Consider the following 15,584-nt stretch of genomic DNA (forward strand, 5'->3'; position numbering starts at 1 on the left):
AGTGAGTGACAAAAGCTATTATTTTCATAAAGAAAAGGCCACTGTCAGCTTTAACTCAAGGTCAGTGTGCTTTATTTATGGTCAGCGGGGTTTATGTTTCTATTATAGCGTCTGCCTTAGAACATAACTGAGGAAGGCATTTCAGAATTGAAATCCCAAAATTCAGTCAACCACTTGTAATTCGTGTTGTATCAAATCATATCTTTGGAGGATAGGAAATGCCATTCTGCGTATGACAAAGTCCATTAATATAAGCCAAGACATTTTATTGGGCCCTTAAGAAAGTCATAAAATTAACTAACACATGGTTTTGCCCTCAAGGGGTGAATGTGCAGTGGGTTCACACCCTAGCTATATATTAGAATCACCTGAGCACCTTATAAAAATTACTAATGCCCATCTACTAACAAGACTTCTGATTTGCCTTGCATGCAAACTGTGTTGAGAACTAGTGGTGTGGAGTGTCTTAAACTTCAGGGCACACATGAATCATTTGTGGATATATTTAAAATGTAAAATCTGAGTTCGTAGGTCTGGGATGGCTCCTGATACTATGCATTTCTAACAATCTGCCAAATGATAAATCATGTTAGTTAATATAATAAACAAAGATGTCAGTAAGATGAATACACATAAATGAATGAATGTTCTAGGTTCCCATTCCAAATAAGTATAAACAAAACTACATCGAATGTACTTGTCATCACCAGTGAAATAAAAAAGAAAAATACAGGAAGTTTCTTATTATCCAGTAATTAATACTAGAATAAAAGCCACAAAGAAAATTCAAAGTGACCTAGCGAGAGAGAGAGAGAGAGAGAGAGAGAGAAAGAGAGAGAGAGAGAGAGATGGTAAAAAAGAAAAGAAAAAATGTAGAATATAAGCAGGTGAAACAATTTTTTAAATGATTGAAACATATTTTAAAAAGCTCAAAAACTATGAATTATGACATTTTTAATAAAAATGAAGTCAAAAAATAAAAATAAAGTCAAAATTGTAACTAGGTACTTATCTTTAACACAAACAATAAAGTAATAATATGCTTTGGGGGTTAGTATTTCTTTGACAAAATTTGTGATAGTATAATGATAGAAAGGTAAACTTAAAAAGTTGATTTTTATAGCTTGGTTTCAACTTAATATGGCATAAGTTGCACAATTTCATTTGTGAATTTATTAATTTTTTTTAACCAACTATCTTCTTTTGAAAAAATATCCTTACTTATATTCATTGTTTCTACTCCAATTTTTAGCTAGCCTCATTATTAGACCTTATTTGCCAAAATATGTGTGGTATAGTTTGCTGAGTTCATTTGATCAAATTTTAAGATATCCCCAAACTATGTCAGGTATCTGCAAATTCATTACGTAGCTGTTTTCTGTCAGTATCCACCCCTGCCTCCTCATTCCATCTCTTCAGTTTCATCAAGTCAGAGAAAGAATGACCTACACATAAATTATTTCCAAAGTGAGGGTCTTTTTCAATATTAAGCGACAGGAAAAATAACTGAGAAGCAATTAATTTCATAAGTGGTCCAGTTTTTAGTAATAGCTCTAGTGTTATGACAACTTTGATTTTATCTGCACACTGGTACTTCCATGTGACCATTTGTGGAATGATGTCTTTTCTGCTCTAGAGTTCTCTTATTCACATTCACTATGAATTCAACTGCACTGTGAATCTAGTTCTGGCATTGCGCCAAGTGGAAGGAACCAGTGAGTGCATTAAGACTCTGCCAGGTAACAGAAATATGAGGGTTAAAAAAGAACAGAAAGTATATCATTGGTCCAATAGAAAGGTCTTTGCTTCTACGTCATCCATGAGCCCTGCGTTTGCTCTCCTTACACAATCAGGCCTATTTCAGAAACCCTCTGTCCTTGCTCTCCATCTTTGGTGATATCTTTGGACTGGGTAAGCTTTGACCTCTGTTCCGTAGATTATACATTCTGCTCTGACAGTGCATGGATGCCCCTAAAGGCTATTGCTGTCTTATAGTGAGAGAAATGTTACAGCCAATCCCAATGTCATCAGTTAGGTTCCCAGAGACCTCCACACATGCATTTTTGCATAACTGACACCTGATATGTGCTGTTTACTTCCTTGAAGGTTAAAGATCATTGACCTAGCAGTTCATCTACTCCTGGGCTAGAAATATGTGCAGTTTCCTATCTAACCCTCTATGCTACACATTCCATTTCATAGTCTCACGCATGTTCATATCTGAGAATATTTACTTATATTCTTTAAGCAAATTCTAGTTTAATTTATGTATCAGTTCTAGCAATTTTTGGTGAAGTCTTTTGGGTTTTCTATGTAGAATATTATGTCATCTGCAAAGAGTGAAAATTTGACTTCTACCTTGCCAATGTAGACGCCTTTTATTTCTTTTTGTTGTTTGAGTGCTGTGGCTTCCAGGACTATGTTTAACAAAAGTGGTGAGAGTGGACATCCCTGTTTTGTTCCTGACCATAGAGGAAAAGTTCTTTTCCCCACAGAGGATATTAGCTGTGAGTGTTTCATATATGGCCTTTATTATGTTTGAGTTAACTTACTTTGCTGAGGGTTTTTTTTTTTTATCATGAATGGATGTTGTACTTTGCCAAATGTTTTTCCTGCATTTATTGAAATAATCATATGATCCTATCCTTTCTTTTATTAATGTGATGTATCACAATTGGTTTGCGAATATTGAACCACCCTTGCAACCCAGGAATATATCCCACTTGATTGTGGTAAATGATTTTTTTCATGTATTGTAAAAATATAAAGCTTCTCTGTAGTGAAAGAAACAATCAATGAAACTAAAAGGCAATCTACTGATTGAGAGAAGATATTTGCAAATGGCATATCTGATAAAGGGTTAGGATCCAAAATATATAAAGAACTGATACAACTCATGGGGAAAGGGGAACCCTCTCACACTGTTGGTAGAAGTGCAGAGTGGTGCAGCCACTCTGAAAAACAGGATGAAGATTCCTTAAAAAGTTAAAAATAGAACTTCTCTATGATCCAGCAATAACACTACTAGGTATTTACCCAAAGAATACAAAAATACTAAATCAAAGGGATATATGCACCCCAATGTTTATAACAGCAGTATCTACAATAGCCAAATTATGGAAAGAGCCCAAGTGTCCATTAACTGATAAATGGATAAAGATGTGGAATATATATATACATGTATGTGCACACATACATACATACATATATACACACATACATATACACACATACATACACACACATATATATATATATATATCACATATATATATATATATATATATATATATATATATGTATATGTATATATCAACTGAACAAACTGATGATTACCAGAAGGGAGGTGGGCAGGGGAATGGGTGAAATAGGTGATGGGTATTAAGGAGGGCACTTGTGATGAGTACTGGGTGATGTATGGAAGTATTGAATCACTATATTGTACACCTGAAACTAATATTGCACTGTATGTTAGCTAACTGGAATTTAAATAAAAACTTTACAAAAATTCTAGTTCAACCTTAAAGAGAACAGAGCCTCAAAACATACAACGCTGTTTTTATTTTTTGTTTTCTAACCAATACATGTGTCTTTATATCACTGAACCAATAATTTTCACCTTTCTTATCACTTTAAACGTGGTGAAGACTAACAAACTTATGCACCGAACCACTTTATTTAATATTGTAACCACAATAGGTTCTTTATAAATGCCTTTCTGAGGGGCGCCTGGGTGGCTCCTTCGGTAGGCATCTGAATTTTGCTTTCAGCTCAGGTCATGATCTCACAGTTTTGACTTTAAGACCATCAGGCTCCGTACTGGTGGCACGGAGCTTGCTTGGGATTCTCTCTCACCCTCTCTCTCTTCTCCTTCCCCCCCCACTCTCTGTCTCTTTCAAAAATAAACTCAAAAAAAAATTTTTTTTAATAAGATAAATGCATTTCTGAAAAAAAATGTACTTAGCTATTCATTAAATTTCTCTTCCTTGTTCTGGGTTTTTGGAAAGTAGGTTTAGTATATGTTTGCATAACTCTGGTTTAAATTATAGAAGAGGTTTAGTAGATAAGCTATAGTGATGTTAAAATATTTCTGATATTTCAAGTTTCATATGGGTTTGGTTTTCCCTATTTTAAACAAAAAATATTTTTTTCTAATTACTCTGTATATTTCCCTGTATTTTAATTTCCACAAAGTATCAATATCATATTATACAGTTGAGAAGTAATAAATACATGTTGGAATTTCAGAATAGTATAGCTAATCCTCATCTTATGATACAATAAAAATGAAGTGTTCTGAAGAAAGCCTAAAGACTAGCAATTGTCTATAACACTAAACCTAAATTTTATAAATTATCAAGAGTATTAAAATAAGGAGTATTTTAAAAAAACCTTTACTGAAAGAAGAGTTATATGCATTCACATGCAAAAACATAAAATATTTATGCCATGTTAAAATCTTGGTTGCCTTTTGAAACATTTGCATATTACACAATGCTTTGATTTTTTTTTCTTATTTAACTAGGAAGATTGCTATCCCCTTAAGAATATTTATAATTTTTTTCCAAGTGCCACATACAAGGATCACTTTTTCTATTTTTTTTCCTCTCAATGTTATATATCTTTATGAAAAGTATTCTTATTTGCCCAAATTCTGTATATTTTAATTTCTATATTCATCTTTTGTTATTAGATGACTGTAAAAGTTTCTAAACTTAGGGTTTTGGAATATTTCCATTTTATTAGCTATTTGTCATGTGTAAAGCTTGCAATATTTGTAATACTATGTTTAATTTAATTTAATACTATGGGTCAAGCTTCCAATAAAATACTATGTTTAATTTTATCCACAGTTGTCTTCTGAATATAACTCTTAGCGCTCACTGATTAATTCAAGAGAATTTTTATTCTTCTATCTTCTATTTTCTTGTCTCATAATTTAAAAAGATTAAATTTTGAATCCTAAATGGTTCCTCAGTTCTCCAAAACCCATTAACAAGCAGAGGCATCTAAATTTAATAAACTGCTTGTCGAGTGAATCTCAGGAATGTGTCTTCATCTGATGGGCCTGTTTGTGAGGCCTACATCTGTTGTTAAGCTATCAATTATATATGTGGTCTCCATCTTTAAAATTTCAGGAGATGGATTTAGTGCCTGAGAGCCATGATTAGATTCAGAAGCTGGGAGGCAGAAGGCCAGTGCAGAGTTCTTGTAGCAGTGAAAGCTGTCTGCTGACTCAGCCATAATCCATCCACTTTCTCAGCATGCTTTCATCTCATGCCATTTAGTTTGGGCACAAAGGGATTCCCTTTAGGTGGACTAAGGGAGTAGTAAAGTCTCTTTATTCTTTTCAACCTCACTAAATATTAGGAAATAAACCAAGATGATAGGAGTGATATTTCATTTCAAGCCTTTAATAACTAAAACCATATTGTTTTCAATTTCTCTGGCTACAGTTATATTTGAACTATGTATGATCAAGTGAAAAGACTCTAGATAGATTTGTGCAATTGGCTTCCTTCTTTTGGCACAGACTTCTGCATTAAAATAGGACTAAGATTAAAATTATTGACAAGAGGGATATTAGTACTTAAATGTCATTCAATAGTATTGTAAGAAGTACTGATATCAATACTAAAAAGGCTGAGCTTTAATCTCAATAACAAAATGAGTCTTTTACTCAATGAAAAAGTAATCAATTGACTTTAAAGTAATCAGTATTTGAAACACAATTAGAAAATTTGTGGGGGGGGGGGCGGATAACAGCAATGGGGATAAGGTTCAAGTTCCTATTTACAAGTTTCTGAACTGAGCCTCTATTTATTGAATGACAATGAATGTCACTTTCTTTTGGCACTGAAATAAAAACCAAGTATCATTACTTCACAATTGGACAAAAATGAGAGCTATAAAAATTACTCATTTTTTAAAAGTTTTTATTTCTTTATTTTGAGAGAGACAGAGAGAGAGAGAGAGAGAGACCCATAAACCGTGATATCGTGACCTGGGACAAAATCAAGAGTTGGATGCTCCGCCGACTGAGCCACCCAGGCACCCCTAGAAAAATTACTTTATAACCTGTGCATATTTCTTAAAGTTAAAAAATTTTTCAAATTTTGTATTTTTTGATAGGATCTAAGTTTTTAATGCAAATGTTCTATATATAAAGATAATTTGCCCCCAATTTTAAGTTTTCACAAAAAACAGAAAGTTGATTAAGATTAGCTTTAGGTGGTATTACTTAAACATACTATTTGATAAGTTAATACATACTGCTTTTTCTTTTCTTCTTCTTCTTCTTCTTCTTCTTTTTTTTTTTTTTTTTTTTTTTTTTGCTAATATTGTGTTATATACTACTTGTCTGAAATTTGGGTAAACAAAAGTACAATTCATTTCTAATGTTATCTGGACATTTTATTTCAAAATACAAAATATTTTATAATATCTTTCATTCTACATTGAAAGACTTAAGCAATCTTAAGTGCTAAGTCAATTTTCTATTAGGAAAGTGATTATTTTCTCTGAGAAGGTATTCTACCAACTGTACTCAAAATTGATTTGATGCTGAAAACTTAATGGTTCTTTTATGGACTATTTTTAAGGTTGTTGTATAAAGATGAAGTTTTAGCTCAGGGTTAGAAATATGGTCAGGGTTATGGTTAGGTTCAGGTTTAGGATGGAGTGGGTTAATTTACTGAAGACCTTATGTTAAGAATGTTTGTTTTGAGCCTTATTCATATCACTTTACATCTTTATTCCTCATTTTCTTTCTCTGAAAAATAAGTGTGCGATAGAAGTATTTATCTTCAATTTATATAATAAAGTGGATTTTAAGAGCCCAAGCTCTTATCGTTACAAAAATCTAAGCACATAGGATTTAGAATGAAAAAGAAAGATCTGCATCTATGTTCTGATTTTACTACTTAATTGCTATCTGGACCAGTCTCTGTCTCTGAGTCTCCCTTTATAGGATTTAGAGTGAAAAAGAAAGATCTGCATCTATGTTCTGATTTTACTACTTATTTGCTATCTGGACCAGTCTCTGTCTCTGAGTCTCCCTTCCTTCGTCTTTAAAATAAGGTTAATAACAACTCTCATGAATAATGCTGAGGTTGTACTCAGTAACATATTTGGATGTATTTTGTACACTTTTAAGTATCAGTCCATTTTGGTCCCATCATATGACCTTATTGTGGTTTTATCATATAGGAAATTTCATCAGTTTATGAACAGAAACAATCTTGGTATTTCATATATTAAATAAAAACCCATCCCATTTCATTTTAAATATACAAAAACAAAACAAAATAATAATAAAATACATGAGGAACCAGGGTTTATAGATTGTTGTGGTAAAATCTGAAGGCTTTATTTCTATGCCAGTTTTAATGTTACATCCTTCACCAGCTCCTCAAACAGTGGAAAATTAGATGTTACAGCAACGTAACATAGTGGAAATTTGTAGTTGAGGCATATCACATTTTGTTTTATGCATTTGAAATCTTATAAGTGTGATATATGCTTTTCCGGTATTATATTGTTTTCAATATGTCATTGGTTGAGGCTGGATCTGGGCCAAAACTTATCTTTACAAATAAAAGAAATAATATTAGTTTAGTGTTAACCATTAGGACTGTAAATATATATGTGTGTGTTTATTGCATGCAAACATGCATATTTAAATATGATGCAATGAAAACAAATATTTATAGAGCATTTACTAATGTCAAATAGATTTGACTTTTACATAGTTTCTTTCTCTATCTGCCTGCCAAAAACATAGATGAAACAAATGACTTCTGGGTTCTTGAGAATGACAGACCCAAAAGGTGGATGGCAAATATATGATTATTCACATGAAAACTGCCCCACAACCAGAAACATCTGTATTGGACTTTGATCCAGAATAAAATAGTATGTTAAGCCCCTGATAGTTGAGACTTTGTTTTATATTTCAAATTCTTTTCTTATTTTTTCTGGGTGTCAGAAGGGAGCAGAGATTAATAGATGTGCTCAATTCCTATTTCCAAATCCAGACCTTCTGCACATGGAGAAAATGTTTCTCTGAGCTTCAGTTTCTTTAGCCATAAGAAAGGATGATTATATTAGATGATATAAATGGTTCTTTCCAGAACTAATATTCTGTGTTTCTATTGTTTAGATATAAACAAAATTATTTTAACAGATGGAATCTGTGGACAAAAGAAACTTGCTTAGCATTATTCTTATCCATTTTCCACATTCAAATTCCCTATTTTAAAAGGAGATTGGTTGGATTTAGATTCTACTAAGATATTAGCTGAACTCTTGTTATTTGAAAAATCTATATGATGGATAGCTACCACTATAGGAAAAAATCCAAGTCTATAGATGAAAGAAAATAATAAAAATAAAATATTACTGAAGCTAGATAAACAACATTCATGCTCCTTACTTGACCTACTGAATGTTTATATTTTTCAACAGATGTTTTAAGTCCAATTTGTTTCCAGTGTTAGTGAACAGATTATAGAATGTAATTATTAAAAATAATGTTTCTACTTTAGATAAATTCTAAAAGTCAAGGGCTCTATATTTAACAGATTTTATTTTTATAGCATTCAAATCATGGCAGTGTAGAATAAACTGCAAAGCCAACACCTGACTATCCTATCATTACAGTAAAAGACAGAAAAAATGAAAGTGGATACAAATGCATACTATGAACATTTTTCTCACTTAGAAAGAAAGGAAAGAAACAAAAAGAATAGAGGAAAGGAGGGGGAGGATAAAATTTAAAAAAACAAAGAAAGATTGAAAAGTTTTTGTTTTTTGTTTTCTGTTTTTGTTTTTGACCAACTTTAGCACTTCCTACTCTGCTTTGTCATGCTGCTACGGCAAGGCTACATTAAGTGATAGAATAAAAAATGAGTTATATAGATTACTTTGCATTTCATCATATTTCTTATAAAAAATGACATCTTTGCGTCATAAAAAATTTGCCTTCTGTTCCAGCTGTTAACGTATTGCCTTTAGCTCCAAATTCCCCCTCATTGCCTGCTCTGAGAAATTCAGCTGGTTCCTTTAACAGTTTTTTCTTTTCTTTGGCACAATGTCAAGCTTTCTCAGCAAAGGTCACTGAAGGAACACTGCACACGCAGTACTGTTCTTCCAGGTTCTGGTGTGCTCTCTCACCTACTTTCTAGCAAATGCTCAGCTTCTTCAGTACCTAGGCTCCTGCAGGGCTCAGTGTCTGCCCAACGCCTGACTCCTGCAGCACAGAGAGCTTCAGTGCCACGCTCCTACAGTGTAGGCAGCTTCTCCAGCCTCCAACTCCTGCAATGCATCTGCCTTCAAAATGGCCTGTTCCGGAAGCATAGGCAGCTGCTTCAGGAATCAGCTCTTCGAACTCAGCAGTCCATAGTGGCTGGCACCTTTCCCCACATTCCCTCCTGGGTAATTGCAATGTTACATAGTTGTATACCTCTAACAATATACCTCACCATAAATAGATTTCTATAGTATCCAACAAGATAGAGTTCCAAAGTATTCTGTAAGGTAGATTTCCAGCAAGGCAACCAGCAGAGTACCATGGCAACTTTGCTGTCATTCATTCAGTAAATCAAAATTGTGCCCTCTACAATATGATCTCGATTTTGCTTTGAGGGGTGGGAGACTGGGACTCTTCCTTACGCTTTTAATCTTGGTCCTAGGCATAGTTGTGTCTCATTATATAACTGCTCTTTAGTGTCTCCTGCTCTCTTTGCTTCTTTGTAGCCAATTCTCATTACTCCAATCCAATATTATACTTGATAACTATTTATATTAAATGTTCCCTGTTCAAATTAATTCACAGTTTCAATCCTGATTATATGCTGACTTACTCCTCCAGTAAATATTTGCACAAAGTTTATTTTGCTAAATGTCATAATCATGATTTTTAGAATGACATCTGTTGAGAGGTATTCTAAAACATTTTTTTAAATGCTTATTTATTATTTTTGAGAGAGAGATTGAGACAGAAAGAGAGAGACAGAGTGAAAGCAGGAGAAGAGCAGAGAGAGAGAGGGAGACACAGAATCTGAAGCAGGTCCAGGCTCTGAGTTGTCAGCACAGAGACCGATGTGGGGCTCAAACTCACAAGCTGTGCGATTATGAACTGAGCTGAAATTGGACCCTCAACCAACTGAGCCACCCAGGTGACCTTGGTGAGAGGTATTCTAAAGACTTTAAGGAATAAAATATTTTCTTTTTCTTTCTTTCTTTCTTTCTTTCTTTCTTTCTTTCTTTCTTTCTTTCCTGTATTTCTAAAGGAAAATATTCCTTTAAGGAATAAACTCATAAATTGAAATTTTAATATTTAATTGATATCTCTTTTATTTTAGTTAAAAGTAACGATATAGTTAAATATCATTTTTAAAAATCTCCAAAGCATAATTTAAATGCATTACACCATTAAATCTCTGGCCAGTTTTAGGGTGCCTGGGTGACTCAGTCGGTTGAGTGTTCAACTTCACCTCAGGTCATGATCTCGCCATTCCTAAGTTGTAGCCCTGGGTTGGGCTTTGTGCTGACAGCTCAGAGCCCGGAGCCTGCTTCGGATTCTGTGTCTCCTCTCTCTCCATCTCTCCCCAACTTGCGCTCTGTCTCTCTCTCTCAGAAAGAAATAAACATTAAAAAAAAAAAAAAAAAATCTCTGGCCAGTTCTGCTAACAAAAAGAAAACTGGGTATATGAGAGTGTAATTTTTTTCAGAATATCCTGGAGCATGTGCTCACTGGAATAATTAAAACTTATTTCACACCAACCATGTGATAGAAACTAAAGCTAGATAATATTTAATCTGTAGAAGATAATTTATTTTTCATCCAGTACCCATTAAACCAAACTCCCAATCATTTGGTATGCCTATTGTTGGCTGACATACCTTAGTCCTGAGACCAAAGTGAACCTTTCTATTATGTTTTTTTTTTTTTTAATATAAACTTTGGAACTAGAGAAATTGCTAGAATTTAACACTATGAGACATTAACATTATGAGATGGGGCTGGTGAGAATCCACTCATTTTTTTTTTTTTTTAATTTTTTTTTTTTAACGTTTATTTATTTTTGAGACAGAGAGAGACAGAGCATGAATGCGGGAGGGTCAGAGAGAGAGGGAGACACAGAATCTGAAACAGGCTCCAGGCTCCGAGCTGTCAGCACAGAGCCCGACGCGGGGCTTGAACTCACGGACGTGAGATCATGACCTGGGCTGAAGTCGGACGCTCAACCGACTGAGCCACCCAGGCGCCCCAAAATCCACTCATTTTTAATTGGTGGGAGAATGAGCAGTTCTGAGGATTTACCATACCCTGATAACTTGTCAAAGGCTCACAGTCCTACCTGCCTCTTGATCATAGTTTTAACCATGCTATCAACATTTTACTTAAAAAAATTTTTTTAATGATTTTATTTATTTTTGAGAGAAAGGAGAGACAGAGCACAAGTGGGGGATGGGCAGAGAGAGAGGGAGACACAGAATCCAAAGAAGGCTCCAGGCTCTGACTTGTGGGCACAGAGCCTGATGCGAGGCTCAAACTAACAAACTATGAGATTATGACCTGAGCCGAAGTCAGATGCTTAACTGACTGAGCCACCCAGGTGCCCCAACATTTTACTTTTAAGAAAAAAAGTAAAAAATAATAAAATAAGGAGAGCTATCTTTGAGCTCATTCTCTGAAAGTCATTGTTTTGCATGGTAAGTGGGTAATAACCAACCTCACACAGCCAGTTACTGGCAGAATATTGAATATCAGAGATAAAGGAAAGAGGCAGAGTCTCCAGGCCTGACATTAGAAGGTGGAGTCTATGTCATAATCTAAGTGTGTTTTACCATAGTCACTTACAGATGTGGCTTACAGACCAGTGAAGATCGGTGGACAAATACAGAGAAGAATCTGAAAGAACAAAATAACATAATCAAGATAAGGTGGATTGTAAACACATTTAGCAAATTTGCTCATTAAAAATAATAGAAAACCCTCCTGTAGTAAATATGAAAAATGTATAAATACTGACAATATGTTATTCAATGTAAGACTTCAGTATGATGCATCAAGTTTAAGTGACACAAAATATTTTCATAATTTTAATTATTTAATTTCAATACTTTTAAAAGAATCTCCCTGAATCAGAATTTTAAAAACTTTTTTTAATGTTTATTTATTTTTGAGAGAGAGAGGCAGAACATGAGCAGGGGAGGGGCAGAGAGAGGGAGACACAGAATCCAAAGCAAGCTCCAGGCTCTGAGCTGTCAGCACAGAGCCCAACTCAGGGCGTGAACTCACAGACCGTAAGATCATGATCTGAGCCGAAGTCGGACGCTCAACCGACTGAGCCACCCAGGCACCCCTGAGTCAGAATTTAAAAAATAATAGTAATAAATTACTCTAGTAATGAAAAATACAAATTAAAATTACCAAAATTCTAAAATATAATGAAAAGTAATACATATCAGAATTTATGGAATATAATTACAGCAGAGAAGTAAAACACAGATTCTTTCTGAAGAAAAATACTTAGGGAAGCCTCATATTACACAACAACAACAACAACACACACAAACAGGGAAAATAAAGGAATTAAAAAACTTTGATATGTATAGCTATAAGAAACAATAAATACAGCTCAACTTTTAGGCAAATTAACATAAATCTTTACAATGAAGACTTATTTACCAAGATTCCTATTACTCTAAACAAAATGTCTATCTTTTAGCAAAAGAAGTACATATCATGCCAAAAACAAAAACAACAACAAAACAAAAAAAGACACACAAGAAAAGTATGAAGAGAAAAACAATCACCAGAACCAGAACTGCACATGTCTCAGATGTTAGAACTATTAGAAAGGGAATTTAAAATAACTACGATAAATATGTTAAGTGCTCTAATGAAAAAACTAGACAGCATATAAGAACAGATGAATAACACAAGTAGAAGGTTGGAAACAATAAGAATGGAAAGCAAATTTTAAAAATCAAAAACTCTCTCCCAGAAATGAAAAATGCTTTCAATGGGCTCTTCAGTAGACTTAACATGGCCATGAAAAGAATTAGTAACCTTGAAAATATGCCAATAGAAATTTCTGGAACTAAAATGGAAATAGAAAAAATAATTAAAACCACAACAGAATATTCAAGTAGAATGGGGCAATTTCAAAAGATACAATATATGCATATGGGAATATAAGAAAGAGGAAGTAAAGAAAAAAATATGTGCAAAAATAATGGACAAAGCTTTCAGAAATGAGTAACAAAAAACACCAAGCAGAATAAATACCCATCTAGGCATGTCAGTTAATAGTGCAGAAAAACAAAGACAAAGGAAAAATACTGAAAAAAGCCAGAGGAATAAAGGCACCTTGTTCATTAAGCAAAAGAAGAAGAGTTGCCACAGACACAAACACACACCCCAACCTAAAATTCTATATGCAGTGAAATTTTAAATTTTTTTTTTCAACGTTTTTTTATTTATTTTTGGGACAGAGAGAGACAGAGCATGAACGGGGGAGGGGCAGAGAGAGAGGGAGACACAGAATCGGAAACAGGCTCCAGGCTCCGAGCCATCAGCCCAGAGCCTGACGCGGGGCTCGAACTCACAGACCGCGAGATCGTGACCTGGCTGAAGTCGGACACTTAACCGACTGCGCCACCCAGGCGCCCCGAAATTTTAAATAAGAAGCAAAAGACACAAACAAGCAAAAATTGATGGACTTTATCACTAACAGATACACCCTACAGTAAATATGCACAGAAGTTCTTCAGGTAGAAGTAAAAGGATATAGGTCAGATACCCAAATCTATATAAAAAAGGAAGAGAATCAGAAAAAGGCAAAATAAATGTAGAGGTTTACTCATTTATTTTTCATATTCTTAATTTATCTATGATATAAATGGTATTTATTTATTTATTTATCTATAACGTTTATTTATTTTTGAGACAGGGAGAGACAGAGCATGAACGTGGAAGGGTCAGAGACAGAGGGAGACAGAGAATCCGAAACAGGCCCAGGCTCTGAGCTGTCATCACAGAGCCCAACGTGGGGCTTGAACTCACAGACCGCGAGATCATGACCTGAGCCAAAGTTGGATGCTTAACTGAGCCACCCAGGTGCCCCTATAAATGGTTTTTAAAGCAATGAGAGTAACAATATATTTGGTTCTTATATCATATGGATATATTAAATGTAAGGCAGCAATGTCACAGAGATGAGGTGTAAAAATTGTGAATACGTTGTTATAATATAACTGCACCATATGTGAAGTGGCACAGTTACTATTTGAAAGTAGACTTAGATTAGTTGAAAATGTATATTGTAAGCTTTGGAGCAACCACTAAAATTTTTAAGAATAAATGTAACTGGTATGCTAAAAGAGGAGATAATGTGAAATCATATAAAATTCACAATTAAAACTAGAGAAGTAAAGATCTATATCAATCCAACTATATCAATAATGACTTCATTATGAATGGACTAAATATATCAAGTAAAAGACAAAATTTTTCAGATTATATAAAAAAAGTAAAGTCCAGTTACCTGTTGTCTACAAGAACCTCACTTTAAACATAAAACTCAGGTAGGTTAAAAGTAAAGGAATGGGAAAAGATATGTTATACTAGTATTATTCAAAAGAAGCTATAGTAGGTATATTAATTTCAGACAAAGCAGACTTTAAAAGGAATAAGAATATCATTACAATATATATAAGTAATGTTAAAGGGATCAATTCTCTAAGAAGACATAATGTATAACCTCTATGCATCTATAGGATGTCAAATGTATGAGGCAAAGCTGAGATAATTGAAAAAAAATAAACAAATTCACTATTATGTTGGAAATTTCTATACCCCGCTGTCAATAATTGATGAATTAAGCAGAAATAAAATCAGTACAGATATAGATGACAAAACAACACTATCATTGAACTTGAGCTAATTGAGACTTATAGAATATTTCATCCAACAATAGAATACACATTTTTTCTGAAGCTCTAAAAGCATTTGGAATATTCACCTAGCCAGACCACACTGTGGGCCAAAAAAGAAAAAAACAAAAAACAAAAAACACACCTTAGGAAATCTGAAATATTAGAAATCATGCAAAACATGTTTCAGACCACAATGGAATCAAACTAGAAATCAATGATAGATCATTGGAAATCACAAATATTTAAAAATTAGAAAACATATTTCAAAATATACTTTGAATTAAATAAGAAGTAAGGGGCATCTGTGTGGCTCAGTCAATTAAGTGTCCAACTTTGGCTTAGGTCATGATCTCAGGGTTTGTGAGTTTGAGCCCTGCGTCAGGCTCTGTGCTGACAACTCAGAGACTGGAGCCTGCTTTGGATTCTGTGTCTCCCTCTCTCTCTGCCCCTTTCCCACCTTGTGTTGTCTCTCTCCCTCTCAAAAATAAACATTAAACAAAAGAAGTATCAAGAGAAATTAACAAAACATCTATAGCAGCTAAATAAAAATTAAAATACAACTTATCAAAATTTGTGGGTGCAGCTAAAGCAGTGATCAGAGGAAAATTATAACAGTTAAATGCATATCATAGAAA

Source organism: Panthera pardus, unplaced genomic scaffold (assembly GCF_024362965.1).
Source record: "Panthera pardus isolate Hobbes unplaced genomic scaffold, ASM2436296v1 HiC_scaffold_6, whole genome shotgun sequence".
Lineage (NCBI taxonomy): Eukaryota > Metazoa > Chordata > Mammalia > Carnivora > Felidae > Panthera > Panthera pardus.